General features: G+C 38.7%; 2 long non-coding RNA genes and 1 other non-coding gene across 4 annotated transcripts in view; 2 read left to right on the top strand and 1 right to left on the bottom strand.

The window, feature by feature from the left end:
* LOC107053120 overlaps positions 1-781 on the bottom strand; it is a 47,291-nt gene extending 46,510 nt beyond the window's left edge. For both annotated transcript variants that reach the window (XR_005858592.2, XR_001466108.4), the window contains exon 1: positions 728-781. This is a non-coding gene — a long non-coding RNA (uncharacterized LOC107053120). The remainder of the gene's footprint in view (positions 1-727) is intronic.
* A 10,162-nt stretch (positions 782-10,943) lies between these two features.
* MIR6633 (microRNA 6633) lies at positions 10,944-11,053 on the top strand. The gene has a single exon (NR_105501.2). It is a non-coding gene; the product is annotated as a microRNA 6633 (primary transcript).
* Positions 11,054-14,104: 3,051 nt separating this feature from the next.
* LOC112532181 lies at positions 14,105-18,558 on the top strand. Its single transcript, XR_003074612.3, has 2 exons — positions 14,105-14,183; positions 15,549-18,558. It is a non-coding gene; the product is annotated as an uncharacterized LOC112532181 (long non-coding RNA).
* The last annotated feature ends 1,973 nt before the right edge of the window (positions 18,559-20,531 follow it).

Below are 20,531 nucleotides of genomic sequence, written 5' to 3' on the forward strand. Positions count from 1 at the left end.
CCACCCACCACATCTCCCACCAGTCCTTCTCTGCTTGTGAACAGCAGATCTAGTGGGGTACCTCTCCTGCTAGGCTCTCTTACCAGCTGTGTCAGATGTATCCATGAAAAGAGGCTTAAATAATCCACATGAGATATACAAACACTGCCTGTGTTAACCATAAAACTGCAGCTTATTAACCATAATAAGCCCAAAGATACATTGTGAACTAACAAGTCCTATTACCATTGTCAGTGCAAGAATGCTGCATGAGAACAACAAGAAGGAAATAGGATGATATATCATTATTTTGAGGAAAAAAATAAGGATATTCAGTTTCATTTCTCCTCCTCTGCTAAATGATTTAAATCCTTTCAAAACTAATGACCGAATAACACTTTTTCCTAGAGTAGTGACAGAAAAAACATCTTGTGAGTTGTCTGAGAAAAAGGAAAGATGAATCTATGATCAGAAGAGATATAATTAGCAAATGTTTCAGATAGTTTGAACAAGTAATATCAGTGGGAATAGTTAGAATAAGGGAAAAAATAAACAACAATATTTGAGCAGGTCATAAAACAGAAAAAAAGCAACAAGAACTTCATGCTGTACAGATATGTATTTCAAAATATCTTTATAGACAGATGAAGGAAAAGTAGGTGGTGGGAACAGAATAGGAAAAGAAAATTACAAATCTTACTAATAGTCTATGTTGAGAGAGCGATGAAAGTTAAGGTCCAATACTTACAGCTTTATGCTCACAGGAAGAGCCTGCAAGTGTGATATGGGATGTTATGTTGTCATTCCAGAAATTGCTAGGCAGCCTGTTGCTTTGAGGGACTGGGTAACAGAATGTTGCTAGGCCTACGTGATGAGGGTTGAGCAACAATTGGGAAACCTGTAACTTTGCGGGAGTTGTGGATTGCCGACCTTGTAATGTTGACACTCTGCAGCCTTGGAGATTAAGGCCAGAGTGTCTTAGAGCAGGACCTTCTCAAGGGGATGCCTTAAAAGGAGATAAATGAAAAACTCAACCCTGGATAGGCTATAACCCAGTTTGAGGAACTGGGGGAGGGAACTGTTGTCAATGATAGGGGTATAAGTATTTGCTGACTGTTTGTTATGGTGTGTCTACCCATTAGAACACCAACTTTTGCAAAAATGTGTCATTAAAGAGTGCTTCACTGAGGCTCCAACCTGAGCCTGAATAATTATTGGACACGAGCATTTCTCACCCAAGTAATTCATCATCTACGTCCTAAAGTTGGCAAGGGTTAGATGCTTACCAGGAAGTCACAAGAAATCCCACAATAAACAGTTGCAGAACAGCTTTTTAATTTTTTTTCCTATGCTCCATAAATTTAATGGCTACTTTATTCTCTTAATATGAATTTATAGTCCTGAGCCATTGCTAGTGATTTAACTTGAAGATCAAATATCACACCCCTAATAAAAAAAATGATAATAATCTTAGCTCAGCCTAATGGGAGTATGGATGTTCTCTCTATCCACATAAATGCTTCATTATGTTTGCTATCTAGTAAATTCTTGACATTGGTGATATTTTCTGACAGATAGATTCTTGGATCAAAAAAATCTGAAAGGAAACGTTGTTTTGAAAAACATATAATTTAACTCGAAGCTGTATTTACTGATTGGTAGCTGTCAAACATATACTTGGCCTCATCAGTCAGTATGATTAGTTGTCCAAAGCTCTGATGCGTTAGTGCATCTTTAATAAGATATTGCTTAGCAAAAATAGATAAAATAATAATTTTTAAAAAATCAGTGGTTTGGAAAAAAAAATATTAGCTACTGTTCTAAACCTTTGACACCACACAGCCTGAATCTTCTGAATTTTGAATGTTCATTTTCCAAAGCATTCTGTCAAAAGCTATTTTGACAAGGATTTACTGCTTTCAAAATATTCACAGCTTATTTTCACATACAAACCAATAACAGACATAGTAGAAGGGAGAGAAAAATCTTTACAGTCTAAGCTGCATTTCCTTTTAGAATAGAAACACATTTTATGCTGGATGTGTCAGCTTGAAAGATCTTGTAACAAATACCTACTTTCAGATTTATCAGCAACCATTTAGTTGCCAATTACACTGAATAGATGAGTAGTAGAAGATTTTTTGTTTGTTTCTGTTCCAAACATGGCTAGCCTGAGAACAGTGCAGTATGACTCAAACTATTTGAGGACTGCAGCCTTAGAATACTTAAGATTGAACTCATATTTGATAGCTCAAGAATAAATTTATCTGCTTAATAAGTAACAAATACATTATATATTTTAGCACTGATGTTCTTTTAAGTTATTGTAACAACACAGTGGAAAATTACTTGTTATTTTACTGCCTGCATGGGTTTTGTTTTCCTTTCTGTACAGTCATTCAGAGCAGGTAGGTATGCACGTTGTATTTCTTCGGACTGATAGTGCTATGTCCTGTATTCTGTCTTCTGAAAAGCTGCAGCTGGACAGCAGGAAGGAAGCCTCACGAAGGAGGCTGTACTTTGAAACAAGTTGGTTCTCTTGGACAAGGTACAAGACTTTGCCTATTCTGAAACAGAGCATGCCAGGAGCAAGCATCTTCCCAGGGATGGATGCAGGCAGCCAGGAAAGAGATGCCAAGAAAACAGAGAGCCAGAAGCCGCTGGCCAGGAGAAAACCCACAGCCCACAGAAAGAGTCATACTAATGATGCACAGGCAATTGTGCAATTTATGGCCCATGGGAAGCCCTTGGGAGATTTTTAAAGTGACCTTAAAGAGGAAGAACACATCTGACAATGAGCTGATGTATAAACTCTTACCTTTGCTTTACTCACTGCCCAGAGCTCTCTGTTTTAATTAGTTATTCATTGGCATAATTCATGTTCATATAAAAAGTTGTTTATGAGATTGAAAGACACATTTCTATGAGGGCTGCTCCAAAAGTAATGCCTCCTATTTTATTATGTTGGCCCACAACTTCCAAAGTGGATGTTGGTGGCATGGCAGTAGAGGTTGAATCTTCTCACCGATATGCTGTTGTATTTTGTATCTGTGCAACAGATGACAGCAGAGGGGCAGTCTGACAGAATGGTGTCTGATATGGAACTGTATATTAAGCCAAGGGGTGAAACTGAATTCCTTTGTGCAGAAAAAAAATGGCACCAATTGACTTTCATCAATGCTTGCTGAATGTTTATGGAGACCAAACAGTGGATATAAGCACAGTGAGGCAGTGGGTGGTGAAACACTGAAACAGTGGGTCACCTCTGCTGGTGCAGATCTTTACTAGTGTGGCACGCAAGCTCTTGTTCACTTCTGGTGAAAATGCATGGCTAACAGTGGTGACAATGTTGAAAAACAGTGTTTTGTAGCTGAGAATTTACATCAAGTAGCGCTACTGTGTTCTTTGTATCTGCTGTTATTGCTATGGAAATAAATAGGAAGCATTACTCTTGGAGCAACCTATTTAATTTTGTAGGATCTCTTCAAGGTAGAAGCACAGGAAAGTTATCTTGGTCCACATAGAATCCCTACCTTCTTTGACTATTTTTAGATAATACTTCAGCCATTTATCAAAGGCAGTTTTAGCAGCAAGAGAGTAAGTAATATCAAGCATACACAGAATGAACTTGCCTAGTAACCAATAGTCTCAGACTAAGCTGATTTTCCTGGAGATGGAACTGCTTGTTTTCATCAATAAGAAACAATAAAAAAGAAGAAGAAGGAAAGAATCCCCTAAAGGGCAAATAAATACCTGTGGGTGTTATTCCTGGGTGAGGTGGGTGAGCACTGTAGCAGTGAATTATCAATTATATGGTTTAGTCAATACCCTTTCAAGATAGATTGCAGCTAGGGAAGTAAGCTTTGCCAAGACAGTGCACAACTTGCTTGGAACAATCTTCCAGTTACCCTGTGAACTGAACAAAAATTATGTTGGACTGACATGAAAATTCTCAATCTTTTGTTAAAAATGGTTGTTCCTTGGCTTTCTTCTTCCACTGAGTTGGAAGACCACATTCTTGCACTGGTCACTACAGGTCCTTAGTGAGATCTGTGGTAGAGTATCTGATGAAGGTAAATGACATACACTCAATAAGTGGTCATGTAAAGTTTTCCTCCCAACACCACCCTCAGCTGTCAGTCTGGCATGCATGTGTTGGGAGGAGAGGATAAAGGCTCAGAACACACAGAGAGCTGTAGTAATCCATTTCAAACAGATGACTGATGATCTGTATCTGGCCCTGAAACTTAGTGGGCTTCCTACCTGCAATAGCTAATCTGTCACTGTTGCCATGGGAAATGCACAAGACACAGAATGTTGGGCCACAGTAGACACTAGGAACTGATGACAATAGAGTTGCTGATAGAAACAGAGAAAATGGATGACAGTAGGGGCATGACACATTAGCCTCATCTAGGAAAGGCCTACTGCCTGGCACCTGTGGAAGCACATATTTGTGCTAAAAGCTTCACTGAATCACTCTCCTGATTCCACACTTTTAGGATACTGTGAGTTAACAAAAATTACTTAATAAGATGCATTATATGTAGGCAGTAGGATAGAATACCTTAGCAGAATGGAAAAAAAAAATGCTGTTTTAGTGCTTAATCATATAGTCAATCAAGGCCTCTATCTTGCCTTCCTAAACAGAGGACTCTGATAGCTCCCTCGAAAAAAAAAAAATAAGGCTGTGTTCTCTCTTTCTGAAACTTCAAAGAATTGTTAGAATTTGCAGAAAGACAACAGGTACAGACAAAGAAAAACTCATTTTAATGCACTAAAAATCTAAGAAGTGCAAATACTCCTGTCATTTCATTATATACAAGGGAAATATTAGATTTAGCATGTAGAAAGATGGAATTTTGGAAGCTCAACAGAAGCTAAAATTCTTTTTCTCCAAACTTTAAAGGAAATCTTTTTTTTCTTTTATAATGTCTTTAGCTTTTGAAGCTAGGCTGCCTGCTAGGAAGCACAGACAGTAAGTACCACCGTGAAAACTGATGACACTGTAGGGTGGTGTCATGGTTATAATGAACTCTGTTGGGAAGTACAAGTCTGCCACCATGGTCAGATTCTGATGCAAACATTTTATAATAACATGGAAAGAGCTTGGAAGAAGATTGGACAGATGACAACATAGTCAGAATAAAGAAAACACTTCCTGGGAAACACCCAAAATAGAAAGGAAACATGGAAGTTCTTCCCTTTAAGGATCACAAGATCTTGGGCTAATCAAGTAGAGCTCCTTCAAGAGAGCAGAATTGTCTTAGAGAAAGAACTACAGATCCCAGTATAAAAAGGACAATGAGTCACACTGAGCAGTAGTTGTCACTCCTCTCAGCCTTGAGATCACACAATTTCTGTGATTCTACCTTTTTACTCTCAGATCAGAAATCACTGCAACAAGGATCCTTTGCAGTGCATATTTTTGAGGTTTCTTCATCCAAAATGGAAAACCAGAAAAAAAAATTCCATCCTTTGGATTCAGATTGGAGAGAATCCCTCCTCCAATTTCAGTTCTTTAAGAAATCTGACAAAGGATTTGAAATTAGTCTTCAAGTGAGTCAACTGACCACTGTAAGTTGAGATCTACAGAGAGCAAGAACTTGCAAGAAAATACTAATGGAAATATTAATGCCTGCTATGTGATCTGGCTTGGGGATACAGTTTTACTCAACCTGTGCTGTATGAAGACTTAACCTTTTATCTCTGTTGTAGCGGAATTAGCTCTCAATGGACAAAAGATTAACTGAGGTCTTTTATTAATTCAAAACTCATTTCTTTATGCAGCTTCTTCCTAGCAAAGGAAAAAAAAAATAAGTTCAATAGAGAAAAGTAAAGAAAAATGCTAAGGACTGGTAACTGGAGTCAATCAAAAATCGAGTTTTCATGACTGTGGATGGTGGACATGCTCCCTGAAGCTGAAAGGAAAGATCAAGAAAGTATTTTTGATAATTTTTACTGTTCTTTGGTCTCATTCTGAGATATCATCTCTGCTTACTTTGAAAGAGTAGGATCAAGCTTGCCAAGGACAACAGAAGTGCAGAAATTCACAGTCATAGAGTTGGCAGCATCTGTACCTAGAAACAAGTATTTTAATGAACACTTCAATACCATTCCACTGCTCAAACCTCTCTTATAGGCGAAGCTAACTGTATGTCATAAATGTGACAATAAAATGAGACCAAACAGAAATAGAACCAAATCTCAGCTCTGTAAAGAGTAAAACAAATAGAATATTTTTAGTTCATTTTCTGAACCACAAAATAGAGTTGAGAGTCAGTTGATAAAAAGCTCTAATTATTTTGACTCAAGGAATCCAAGGAATCCTCAGGAAATGCACAAAATGAAAAAGCGGTTTGCCCACATGCATTCTGTCATGGTCTAAGATTTTTTGGCTGACTCGACTGAAGAAACTAGCATAATTAGAACACTGAATAAAGTTAGGTAATGTCAGGGATAATATCTCATTCTTCAAGCAGATAAAGAAATGGATTGTGCTGTAAAGATAAAGCAGCAAGCAAAAGAGAACACTGACAAATATGACTGTGGTGCAAACCCGAATTATTTAAACTCCAGGAGGCAAATCCTGTGATTTCAGCTATATTGGATTCAGAAAGAATACATAAATAAAATAGAGAATCTTACCTGCTGCAGGCTTCTGGGATATCAGAATGCACAAACACTGTCACTTCAGCACAGGAGGACATAACCATTGTGCTGAGGCACAAAACCTTCAATTCCTTTCAAACGCATTTAGTTGTTATCCGTACTGAAGTACTAACCTTTCTCACCTTTGTGCTTCCTTGCAAAGCATGGCAGGAGGCCAGTGAAAGGATGTCTTTAATGATACCAGAGTCTATTTCAAAACTCAAAGACTTTAGAGATTACAGCAGTCATAACTAGTTCTACACACATGTCCCTAAGGAGCATGGAAAGTGGGGACAATAAAGGAGGAATATAACAAAAATAGTGCACAGGAAATGCCACAATGAAAAGAGGGGAGTTTGAAGAGACAAAAATGTTCCCCCAGAGTAACAGACAACCTGCTTAACCTCAGCATAGTATTCAGAGTGCTGTATACAGCCATAGCATGTTTCATAAACCCCAGAAATAACCACAATTAATCACACTGAGCTTTATATCTATGCCTGTACTCAGGCTATCTATCAGCTCTGTTTTACATCCATGTCATCTGCCAAACACAACACCCTAGAAATAATAATGCCTGCTTCACCTCATGCTATGCAGTCCCTTTACTCACAGTGCTGAGCAGTGACCAGCTAATTGGAATTGCCAGGATGGGTCCAGGTCACATTCAGGCTTTCCTCTCTCACTCCTGTTTCTGAGTACAATTAGCATCATTCTATGAAACATCTGTTATAATGGACTCTGAAGTGGACTATCTTAACAGTGTAAGCTACCTCCAGGGACACCTTTCTCATCCATCACTAGCAGAGTTGGCAGTGCCCCAAGGAAAGCTGGATGCCACATTTTGCAGCTGGAGTTTGCAGGGAAGTGTTCAGATCTTCAGTGAACTGCTCTCCCTGAATCAATAAAGGTTAATAGCTGGAGCTTAAAATCACCTATCAAAAAAAAAAAAAAACAAAAAAACAAAAAAAACAAAAAAAAACCAACCACAAACAAAAAGCATGCAAACAATCCACTTCATGTTTCTAAGAAATGAAGTCTCTGGTCTCTGGTTTTAGTTCCCACTCTCTGAAAGAGGTTAATGATGGTCAGGCTTATTCAAAAAACAAGCAAAAAAAATTTATAGAAAATACAAGTGAATCAACATTACTCTTATAATCACATTTCTCTGCAGTGGACTTGTTATACATCTGGAGCACTTAGAATGCTAACCCTCACTGCTGGCATTTCCTGAGAAGGCTCAATGTCACAGCATAGTCTTTGCCTTCTTAATAGTACACGCAGCACTAGACTGCACAATATTCAAAAGTCAAGCACTTGACACAAAGAGCTGCTCATGGAATGTAATACTAATTCCTGAGATAGTCAAGAGACACAGGTGCTTTTTCCTCCCCTATCTGGTCAGCGTGATCCAAATGGACAAAAATCTGGGGGGAAGAAGGGTGAAGAAGAAATGGCACCAGAGAGCCTGTGGATTCCACTGCAAGGATTGTGATGGTTAATTGCACTCACTGATGATTTCCAGAGGTAGAAAGCTCTGAGAATACACTGACGAGGATGAACACACATGCGCACACGTGCACAGAGGAAAATTAATGGAAGCTTTCTATGGGGTTTATTGACTAGAATCTTTGCTTCTGAAGATGCTGTGCTAAAAGGTGGAGTTGTCATGAAGGAACCGTGTTAATAGTTCACACTGATCACCCAGGAAGGATGTTTGCACTGCTCTCAGATGCTTGTCCTTGCCAAAAACACTGGCCAACTCCTCTGTGACCCCTACCTGAACTGCCTCTCTCAGACAAAACACAGGCATCTTATTAACTGAGGATCTCCATAAGGATGCCCAAAGATTGGTGCTAAGCCAGCACAGCATTTAATCTACAGAGACGTCATCTCCAGCCCATGTGTCCATAGCCTGTCTTGCCTCATTCCTGAAGCTGTGGAGCAGAGCCATCCTGGAGCTGTCTCATGACCCTCCTGTCTGGCCTCAAAACCAGCAGCCTCCCTCGAGGCAGTCTGCATGCTCTCTTCTTTTCTCTAGTGTTCAACCTGCCTCTACCTCAGCCTCTCTTTCCCATTAAGACACAATAGCTGCCTACTGATCATGTCTCCAAAATCTATTACTGAGTTTGAGCATAAGCAGGAAGGAAATCACAGAATGAATGGCAACTCCCCATCTCTGCCTTCCTTCGATGGCCATCATCCCACTAAACTTACCTTTGTAGTGCCTGCCCATAGCCTTATTTCTTTTCAACACTGATTAAATACAGAGCCATAAACCAAGAAAAAATAGCTCACTGGTCAATCACCAAGCACTGCTCTTCATCCCATGTTGCCCATTTCTCTCCTCATTTTAAACAAAAATCCTCAAGGATTCTGACTTTAAACAAATCTGTAATTTAAATGGAAAAGTTTGCCTGCTGCAGGCTGCTGTAACATCTGAATTCAAATTCCATGTGTAGGCTCCTTAGAAGTGGAGTAAACTTTCTCTCAAACTCTCTTTGGTGGATAACTTCCCAGCTCCACCAAGTTACCCATCTTTTCATCTTCAAACAAGAAGAGTTTAAGAGCTGAGCCTTGAATTTGACACAAAAACTCTATTTGTTCTCCAGTCATATTTGCACCCCTCAATGGTATGTGTATCATATTGTAGTAGGTGATTCATATGATATATGTGTATCATATTGTAGTAGCTGATTCACAAAAATGAGTAGGATACATATCTGAAAATCTAAAGATGCCAAAATCTAAACACCAAAAATTAGAAAGGATGTACTATTGACACTTCTATAGCAAGAGAACTAAGACAAGATAGATAGAGAAAGTAGCTACAGCAGATGACTGAAGAATAAAACTGGCATTAGTCCTCACCTCTTTGTCCTGGCTTCAGCTGACACATCAGTAATTGCACACAGATGCTTTTGTTGCTGCTGAGTGACAGAAGTACACTAGGAGCCAAGCCACTCAGTCAGGAAGAACCATCACTTTTATGGGATGGAAGCAGGAGGTGGGGTGGAGCCAGGTTAAGTTTCTGAATAAGGCCAGGGGTGATTCTATGCTACCTGATGCTGTGCAGAAGGGCATAAGACTGCAGATAGTTGAATGAGTGGGAGGTGGGATGCTGCTTGGGGATTGTCTGGGTGTCAGTCAATAGGTGGTGAGATGTTTCATTGCTACTGGGTCATCAGTCAACAGGTGGTGAGTAATTGCATTGCAGATATAGACAGTGTTATCTTTGCCTTTTTTTGTTGTTTGTTTTCCTTTTCTATCTTAGTAAAGAACTTTTCTCTCAGCCCACAAGTTCTATTTTATTTCTAAATCTCTCCCTCATCCCACTTTAGGGAAGTGAATGAACAGCTGTGTGGTGCTGAGCTGCTGCTGGGTTAAACCACACCACCTCTTTACTGTCAGCCCTGCATCTAAATGTCATGTACTCAAATATCAAGAAGTTTCAAGAAAGAAACTCTAAGTCTGCAGCTTTCAAGATTGTTCAAGTAAATAACACTAACTTTGGATCAACCTCCAATTTTTAAAAACACTCTCCACAAGTTCTCAAAATACAGTTTCCAGACTCAGTTAACCAAGTCCCTTGTGATTCTCAGTAGAAGCCAGTATCAAGTTGAGGGTTTTGTCAATACTGAAGATCAGTAGGTCAATTTGTTTAAGACCTTAAATAGTGACTTAAAACTGAGCAAATGCTGCAACCATCAGTAAATCTGTGACAAAACCTATATCTGAATAAAGATTTTTACTACAGATTTTCATACAGGTTTTAACAGGCAAACATATCATAGAATCATGGAATGGCTTGGTTTGGAAGGGACCTCAAGGATCATCAAGCTCCAACCCCCTGCCGCAGGCAGGGACACCAACCTCCATATCTAATACTAGACCAGGCTGCCCAGGGCTCCATCCAACCTGGCCTTGAACACCTCCAGCGACGGGGCATCCACAACCTCTCTGGACAGCCTGTTCCAGGCTTCCAGTATCTTAGCTATTTCTTCTCGCAGTGAAAATATTTTCCTGCTAATCAAAGTAACTGATCACATCATGGTCAGAGTGTGGGGACTAAAAGAAATAGCTAGGAATTTGAGTCCTTGAGAATTTTGACTTAATTTGTGATTACTATAATTGAGTAACAATTATCTTGAAAGAAGCATGACAAACATTTTTTTTCAAAATCCTGAAAAAAATTTCCAGCCAGTAGTTGGTTGGTTGTTTTTTTTTTTTTCTTTCCACTGCCACACAATCTTCATTAAGTGTGAAAAAAAGAAAGAAGTTGTTTGTTTTACTCAAAATCCCACAAGGGCTGTTAGAAGCCATGAGTTCACCAGAGGAAACTATGGCTGACTGTAACATGATTTACAGTACAGACAGTGATGCCTCATCCTCTATTCCTGCTGCTTCAGAGTTCTTCAAACATGGCAATGAAATGAATGGTGCTTTCCAGGAAGTGCATCATTAGCTGGTGTTCCTGCAGCTGTTGAAAGGCAGTGAGCCTCGTAATTCATTTTTACAAAAATAAAAAACTGCCGCTAACCTGCTGCTGACTTACCAGTGCTGTACTGCAAAAACTCTCATTCCATTGAAGAGGAGACACTTCTCTAAACTGTCTGAAAAGTTGTGCCATTTCTTCAGCTGGAAAAAGCTGAATTAACTAACTAGAATTAAATTAACTAACTAATTTAGCCTGTACACAACTTTAGAATGTACAAAATGTCTATTGCTTCAGGATTTATATTATCATTATATACATGTATATTATATATTTTATTATATATATACATATGCATATTATGGAGATATAATGCATGTATGTATAAATATATAAATTTACTTGTTTAAAAATATATATTTACTTGTTTATAGATATATGTATAAACGTATATATATATACACACATGCATATAAAATTATGTACATAGAATTCTAGATGTATATGGGATGGAAAAGACCCATACAATCATCAAGTCCAGCCATCCACCTAACTACAAATCCATTCCTAAACCATGTCATCTACATGTCTCTTAATTACCTCCAGGGATGATGACTTCACCATTGCTCTGGGCAGACCATTCCAATGCCTAACCACCCTTTCTGTGAAGAAATTCTTGCTGATATCCAATTTAAATCTCCCCTAATGCAACTTGAGGCTGTTGCCTCATGTTCTATCACTTGGAGCAAAAATGCAACCTCCTTTCAAGTTGTTATACAAAGTGATGTGATCATCTTCACTCTATCTCCTTTTCTTCTGATTAAATAGCCTCAGTTCCTGTGACTGCTCCTCATAAATCTTGTTTTCTAATCACTTTATCAATTTTTTTGTTGTTCTCACTATTATATAGTGCATATATAATCTTAATCCTGAAGCAATAGGTATATGTTTCACTGTCTAATGCTGTTTCATTATCAAATTTGACTAAAATTAATCTTAATTAATTCCAGTGAAGAAAAAGGCTACCCTGCCATTTCAGGTTGGATCTTGATAGTTTTTCGTAACACAATGGAAACCAAAATCCAGCTTGATCCTTCCCCACCCATCCAAATTCATCTTGGTTATAAGACTCAATAAAGGCTTCATTCTGCTGTGCTGAGCATTCGGCTTTTCTTAAGATGCACTCACAATCCTCCAAATCACTCAGCTGATGAATTTTAATTAAATAATCCACAGTGACTAGAATGTTTGCAAGTAAGTGTATACCATACTATGTTTTTATAGTAGGATGTTCAATCCATAGTATGGTCAACTTAGAATTTGTCCTAATCTGAGTCATTTTCCTTGAATATGGTACTGCATAATTGCACAAGTTTTCCAAATAAGTGTTATGTTATGTAGCACTGTGACTGAAAACAAGAAAGTAGATTAACTGTTGTAATACCTGCAATGAATGAGAGGGGAGTGGGCAAATGATAGTGAGGTGTTGTGCTGCCTTCTGGGTTAAACCACAACAAACAGTCAATACCAAATTTGGTGGGTTTTATTTTTTTTTTAATCGAAGCACGTGATGAACATAATAAAATTGAAGGTTTTGCTTCTTCAAGTGAAAGATCTGAGTGATATGACTGTCACTGATCATCCTGCTACTTAACTCTAGATATGTTTATAGCTTTAAAGTGCTAAACAGCAGTAATGTTTTTCCTCCATAGGCAGCAATTTTTCTATTCCAGGGAAGTCATACATGTCATCTCTTTTTTTAGTATCAATGGATTTACTGAGAATTAAGTGCTGACAAGAATAATTTCTCAACAGTGGGATTAGTTCTGCAAGCTTTCATATATCTTCTAAAAATAAGCAATATATTCAACGTGAAAACATCAGGTGCTAAGATTTACCCCAAATTCCTTCCTTGAGTTGGCACGATTTTTCATCATTTTTCTGAGTATATTGTTTTTTATTATCTGGTTGTGAATGCATGTTAAGTTTAGAAAAACTGCTGAGTAACACTTAATTTCAAAGCCATAAAATTTTAGTGGTCCCTAACGTAGCTTTAGCAACTCTAATTCATGAAGATGAATTTAAGATCTCTTCCAGAAATAGAACATAGCTGTGCAGATCCTACCTTGTTATGTTTCTGGACTGTCATGTAAAGCTTGTATACTTTACAGTGATCATCAAATGAGAAACAAATATTACAACTAAGTGAGTTTTAAAATTAGCTAAGTAATAATTCCAGAGTTACATTCATGTGTACTGATTACAATGAAATGATTGGAAGTTGCTTCTTGTGTTAATATAAGAATATCAAGGCTGGGGATGTCACTAGGCCACAAGTAAATGTGTTATGCTAATTAGAGGATCAAGAGTTCATCTCTCCATCTGTTGAGACTTTGTATTGCATGTAACTTGGGGCTTCCCCTAGCATGAGGTCACTGAAACCAGATGAGCAGTTTATCTGGAGCCAAGATTCAAATTTCATGCATCAGAGTGGACTTTGCCCACATGAAGCAGTCTGTGAGTGTTCACATTCCACCCCTGCTAAGATCCCAGCTGAAGAATAAAGAAGGAATAGAGATGGTATATTTATTAGCTTGCTACATGCACACTTTTTAATCTTTAATAGTAGCACTAGTATGTAGGTAACGTACCTAGATACTGTAGGTAGATTAGCAGCATCTGGCACATGTACAGCTGAGGTTCTCTGACAATTGCCTGTCCATCCCTGGTTCACATTCCATATAGCTTTTCCAAGCTTGAATCATTAAACTTAGATTTCCTGTATCAGGTGTCTGCTCTAAGTTTCAATAAAGAAGGTTTAAAAATATTTCACAGATTGTCATGGTTTTATGATTTTTGGTTAACGGTATTCCACATCATAACATCATGCAGTGTACTGGGAGTTAAAGAGCAAATGCTCTAGTTCTGGGTACTTGTCCAGAAGAGAAGAACTACGTTCCCCAGAAGACTGTTCGAGTACTGTTATCATTCCTGCTCAGGGGAACAGATATAAAGCCTGTAGGTCACCTGACCTGGGTCGTCTTTCGTCTTCTTGTTGGGCTCGCTTTCGGATCGTCTCGCTGCTGCTCCCGACTGCACGCAAGGCTTCAGTATTAGTGTAAGGCCTTTAGCTCTCAGACAATCCTTCTCTCAATTATATTTGATTTTATTAACAATTATATTGAATTATATTCTATTATAGCGTGTTATCGTGCATTCTGATACTATATTTACTAAATTAGTTTGTTTCTCCTCAGATCGTTGCTGTTGTTTTTTTAATTATTCTTTTTTTGGGGGGGTCCCCTGTTTCCCTTTTCTGGAGGTGTGGATTTTGGAAAAGAAATCCCTCCGCCCCACTAATCACAGAACCAGGCCGGACCAGCCCGTAAACCGGTGACACAGAGCTCAGGAAGGAAAACATGCATTTCACAAAAAGGGTGGACTTCTGAATTGAGAAATAAGGGTTACATCTGGGGGAAGAAAAGAAAAGGCAGTTAAACACTAAAGTACTGCTCTCAGTGCAATCTTTCTTAGTCTTCTCCAACATAAGCTTAGTGTTTCAGAGACCTTAATTATTTGAGTTTGACAGCATCCGAGATTACCTGGTCTTATCTTTGCTTTACCCCCTAGGAAATAATGTTGAAAGAGGTAAAAGTCAAACCTGTCAAAAGTAACTACTAATGTGGGGCACCTAATTTAAGAGCATGATGCCATGATCCTCCTGAACACTTAGCATTTCATAGGACCTTGTATTTTCAAAGCAAAATTTTAAGTGATTTCAGCTGCAGGTATATGCTCAAGGCTTCAACGATCTGCTGTTGGATATCTCATGCTGAGCACATGGAAATATAAAACTAACTCAGTTAGTTACCAACTGTGAAAGAATTGTGGTTTTTTTTTTCTTTTTTTTTTTTTTTTTCTCTTGATTCTGCCTGAATTTGCTTTGCTTTTGAAAAGGACTGGACCAGAGTATCCTGAACTACACAAATCAGATTGAAAAACAACAGTAGTTTAAAAATACACAGTTAAATATAGTCACTGTAGAGAGCCCAGAACGTTTCAGAAATGTACACAGTTAAGGTAGATCCTTATAGCCCAAAACCAAAATAAATTCCTTTTTGCTTCCATGAATCTCATCACAGGAATGGCCATGGGTAAGTGCAGAGGAACAAGAAGGGGATACCACAGGATATAGTCTTAAGGCATGAAAGGGAAGCCAAACAGTACTAGTACAGTGATTTGAATTTCTTTGTCTATTTTTAATTATTATTTATTTACCTATTTGGAGGGAAAAGGAGCTCTGTGTGAAAACAAAGAGCTGGAATATATCAGTCAAGTGAAAAAATCAGTGAAAAAAAAGTATGAAAAGGAAAGACAAGGGGAAAATTTGGGTTAACTTTTGTTTCCCTCCTAAACATTTCTCATTAACCTTTCATCTTTCATTTCAGTTGATCTAATCTGTGATTATCTCCTGTCCCCACAGGCTGATCTACCTGCCTGCATTCTCCAAGATACTTCTGCAGCAAATAGGAGTGATTGGAAGTCATGACCCCTTAGCAGAGGGTTGGGACAAACTCTTCCCACAGGAGTTGAAAAGAGATGTGGGAAGAAATGCAATGGCAAATACCACTGAGGGAATGACTACCCTTCTCCCAGGAAAGCACAGCACTACCTTATGTTCCCTTTGCAGCTGTAGCTGCAAGCCTGGCTCTGTCTGAGGCCATGCAGGCCAGAGGCAAAGTCTGGCTGCTCAGAAGGCAAGTGCTGCTTTGACTTCTGTCTCAGCTTCCTAGAGAGGCAGAAATCAGATTGCAAACAAAGCTAAGGAACATTCATAGGCTCTCCATAAAGCCATTCCAAGGAATATTTTATTGCAATTTTCAAATGCAGGCAAGTAGCTACACTGCCTGCGCCCAGTATTGGCCATGTCTCCAAATACGTATCCAGAAAGGAAGGCAGGTAGGGGCAAGAGTGGGAAAGATTTAACTGTTCAGAAATCACAAATTTAGGCACCTCCTCATTCCCACCTACTTTATTTTGTATCTAAACATACTTTTTTAGATATTAAAAATTTTGGATGCACAGACTCCAAACACGTCTAGCAAACATTAGCAATCTCAAAACACCTTGAAAAATGCCATATTCCAAACCTTCAAACATTCAATTGATAGTCAATCTGTAGGATCTTTCCATTCATCTCTAACTGAAAATCATCATATTCTGTAATACCTTTCACCCTGGATTCAAATGTTTAACACTTGACCAGTGGGTCAGAGGAGTTGAACCTTCCTTTCCACTCCACATCCACAGTACTACGTCCAGGTCTGAGGCCCTCACTGTGAGAAGGGCACAGACCTGTTGTAGCAAGTAGGAGGTCCATGAGGAAGATCGGAGAGCTCTAGGAGTATCCTGTGAAGATGAACTGAGAGAGGTGGAGCTGTTCAGCTTAGAAAAGGCTCCAGGGAGACCTTATAGGAGCCTTCTAGTGCCTACAGAAAACTGGAGAGGAAATCCTTATCAGGAAATGTGGTGATAGGACAAGGGGTAATGGCTTTAAGCTGAAAGAGGGTAGGTTAGACATTAGTAATAAAATCCTTACTTGGAGAGTGATAAGGCTCTGGAACAGGCTGCCCAGAGATGTTATGGATGCCCTAACCGTGGAGGTGTTCAAGGCTAGATTGGACAGGGCTTTGAGCAACCTGGTCTAGCAGGAGGTGTCCCTCCCCATGGCAGGAGGCTTGTAACTAGGTGATCTTTAAGATCCCTTTGAGTCCTAATCATCGTATCATTCTATGATTGCATACTAAAGGCTATCATTAAAGTTAATGAATATCTTAATCAGGCAGAGTGCACAGGAAAGGAACTTCACAGGTTTATTGTTTTCTCTCTTGTGTGCTTGGTACTGAAGGCAACACCATATGTGACAAATACTCAATAATCCTGATGGGTACTATTCTTTGCTTGCAAAGAAACATGCAAAAATATCTACAATTCAGCTATGTTTTCACATTGTTGCTGTCACAGTTTTATCTGGTTCTGGTGACAAGCTGTTGAAGAGACCCACAACTCCAGAGAAAAGGGGTGGGGAAAAGGGAAAAAAAATGGAGAAATGGGCCTGGATGAAGGAAAACAGTAGCAATGAGATGATAAGGAAAAAAAAAAAAACCTTAGTTTACTAAATACTGCAGTGGAATGTGAGATAATACAATATAATACAATATGTTTGGAATTGAAGCTAATAAATAAAATGAGAAAGAGAGTTTCCAAAACCTCAGTCCTTACTCTAATGCTGTAGATGAAGTGACCAGAAAACCAAAAAGAGAAAAATATTGACAATCCAAGGAACTGCAGTATTAACTCTTTAAATCCCAGAGCACTGCATGATATTATGATGTGAAATACCTATGAAAATCCATGAAACCGTGACAGCCGCTTTGAGAAAAACAGGACTGTCCATAAGGGGAACAAGCCATTAAGGAGATTTTACAACATGAATTCCAAATTTCTTTTTCATGGTTCTTCTGTGACTGTATATCTGTATTTACTATCTCTTTCTATAGAGTTATCTACCGTGTTGTACATTACTAATTTCATATGCAGCAGAGTTTGGTAGCATTGTGATTACTGCACTCAGTCAGAAGACATTTGGGACCAAAACTTGCTATAGAGCTTAAGCTTGCTAAACTGCCTATGACACGAGTGAGAGTTGCTTGCAAAGATAAGAGACAGAGGATGACCTCAATGAATACAAAATAAAACAACTTTAAAAGATGGTTTGCCTACAGGAAAGTGCATCATTAACCTGCTCTGTAGCTTGAAATTGTCTACAGGGACATATGCATGCATATATGGAAAAAAAGAAGAATGTTTAATGCATCTAGCCTTGAAAAGTCAGTAAAGCACTTTCTTCATTCTTTCAGTACGCACATTCAACAGGAAATGTGTGTACTTAAATTTTTTATTTTATTTTATTTTATTTCCTTTGAGGAAATTATAGATATGAGAATATAGTTGATTTTTTTCAATAGAGAAGAAATGTTTTGTATTATAAAAATACCCTCCCACACACACATTTCCACGTTCTCAGTTTAACAGCCATCTTTTTTCCCAATTTGACTTTCAGTGGGTGCTCCTATAGCCCAATTTGCATGTGTTTATATAATTTTATTTTATTTGTTATTTATTTTATCTTACCTTGTATGTTTTATATGTTGTCTAAATTTACGGGATATGATTATACAAATCTTAAGACTGAAGAAATTGTCATAGATGCACAGTTCTGACAGTTAGGAACAATTGTTCATCTTCTCCATGTAAGTTAATTGTTTCAGTATTTTTTTACAGGTTGAATATACTTTACATAGGATCACAATCAGTTCATATGTCTCAATTCTTACTCCTATTTTCTTTATAATTATCTGTATTTTGCTATTGTTATCAAGGTCTTGAATCAGAGCCCCATCTCCCTCAATACAGTATACATGCTTAAGAAACTGTTTTTGTTTTTGTTTTTTCTGAGAAACTCAGACTATGAAGTATTAGGATGTTATAGCAGTGGTATTCATTTTGATCCCTATTTCCAATACCTTATTTATTCTTTAAACTAATACAAGCTGTAACAGAGGCAAAATTTCACTTGCCATTTCTAGGTAGTTTAAGTTGTTTATTTAATGCCTTAGTAGATTGCCCAGGTTATAAATTCACACTTCACATCTTCATTTTCTTCCTCAAAAGTGCCAACTGTCAGTGAAAGCACTACATAAATTTGGCATTCTGAAAACTGGGGCTCCATGAGACCTTCTCTGACTGTGCAGCTTTGGTCTGCTGAAAACTTTGCTGGATCAGAACTTTGGGAATCTGAATACTTCTTTGAATAGAATTTGTTAGTTTACTCACATCCCCAGTCTAGCCCCAACTTACTGCACAACCTACTTTAGACTAGTATTTAAGATGACGCCATAAAATGGAAAAGGCAGAAGAGACAAACACTGAAAGGAGTAGAAAAGGCAACCATTACAGCAAGCTTGGAAAGAAAGAGAAAGCATGAGAACTGGGATGATGGTTAACTGTGAAATAAAAGAGGTTTTTGTTGAATGTGGGAAGGAAGCAGTGGAAGCTGAGCTGATGAAGTGAGATAAAGAGTAAGATCTTTTAGTAAGATTGAGACTGAGACAGAAATCAGGACTGGGGAGGAAGTACCATAGAAAAAAAAAAAAAACAACACATTAAGCAAGTGCGAATCTGTGAACATCTAGAGAAAGGAACACGGAGAAGAGCAGAAATAACAGCTAAAAGACTGGGGAGCGATGAAACAGTGCAATAAGAGAAGAAAAGATGGGCTGAGGAAAGGGAATGACCCTGGCTAACAAGGCCATGAGGAAACAATTCCTAAAGATTTTGCAGTACAATGCAGGAGTCCTTGCAGCCACCAGACTTCTGTCAGTAGCAGTAGCTGCATCCTGTGCAGTGATGTAGCATCCTGCCACCTCCTTGAGTAGATCTACAAGGTTATGAACACTTGCTGTATTCCATTTAGCCACTGTGTTAATTCTAGTGGGAAAATGGTTTGAAAGAAGCCTTAAGGAGAAAGGCTGGGAGTGATGGTGAATGAAAAGTTTGACATGAGCCAGCATTTCAGGCTTCCAGCCCTAAAAGCCAACCCTATCCTGAGTTGCATCAAAAGAAGCATGACCAGCTTGTCAAAGGATGCGATTCTTCCACTCTGCTTTGCCCATGTGTGGTCCCACCTGGAGTACTGTGTGAGGCTGCTGGAGTTGGTCCAGTGGAGGGTATTGAAGATGATTAGAGGACTGGATAACTTCTCCTATAAGGAAAGACTATGAGAGCTGTTTTTGCATGTTTAGGCTGGAGAAGGCAAGGCTTCAGAGAGAACTCATTGCAGCCTTTCAATACTGAACACAGTACTTCAGCTGTGCTTTCACCAGTGCTAAGCAGAGTGGAGGGATCACCGCCTTCAACATGCTGACAAGACCTTTTTTTCAGCCTAGGATGATGATGTCCTCCTTTTCTGCAAAAGAGCATTCCTGGCCCATGTATGACTTCACATCTACCAGTACCTCCAGGACCTTTTCTGTAATGTAGCTTTCCAGCCAATTCACCCCCCAGTATATACTGGTGCACAGGGCTGTTTCTCCACAGGATAAGGACTTCACACTTTCCTTTGCTGAACTTCATGAGGCTCATATCAACCCACTTCTCGAGTATGTTGAGGTCCCTTTGAACAGCAGTAAAAACATCCAGTGTATTAGCTCCTGGTTTTATCATTTACAGCACAGGTGTCCAACCTTATGGCTTTCCTGGGCAACACTGAGTGAAGAAGGATTGTCTTGGGCTGCATATATGGTTGCTCCAAAAATGCCTTCTGTTTCATAGAATCATGAAATCATAGAACCATAGAGTAATAGAATCATAGAATGACTTGGGTTGGAAGGGACCTCAAGGATCA

Source organism: Gallus gallus, chromosome 3 (genome assembly GCF_016699485.2).
Source record: "Gallus gallus isolate bGalGal1 chromosome 3, bGalGal1.mat.broiler.GRCg7b, whole genome shotgun sequence".
Taxonomy (NCBI): Eukaryota; Metazoa; Chordata; class Aves; order Galliformes; family Phasianidae; genus Gallus; species Gallus gallus.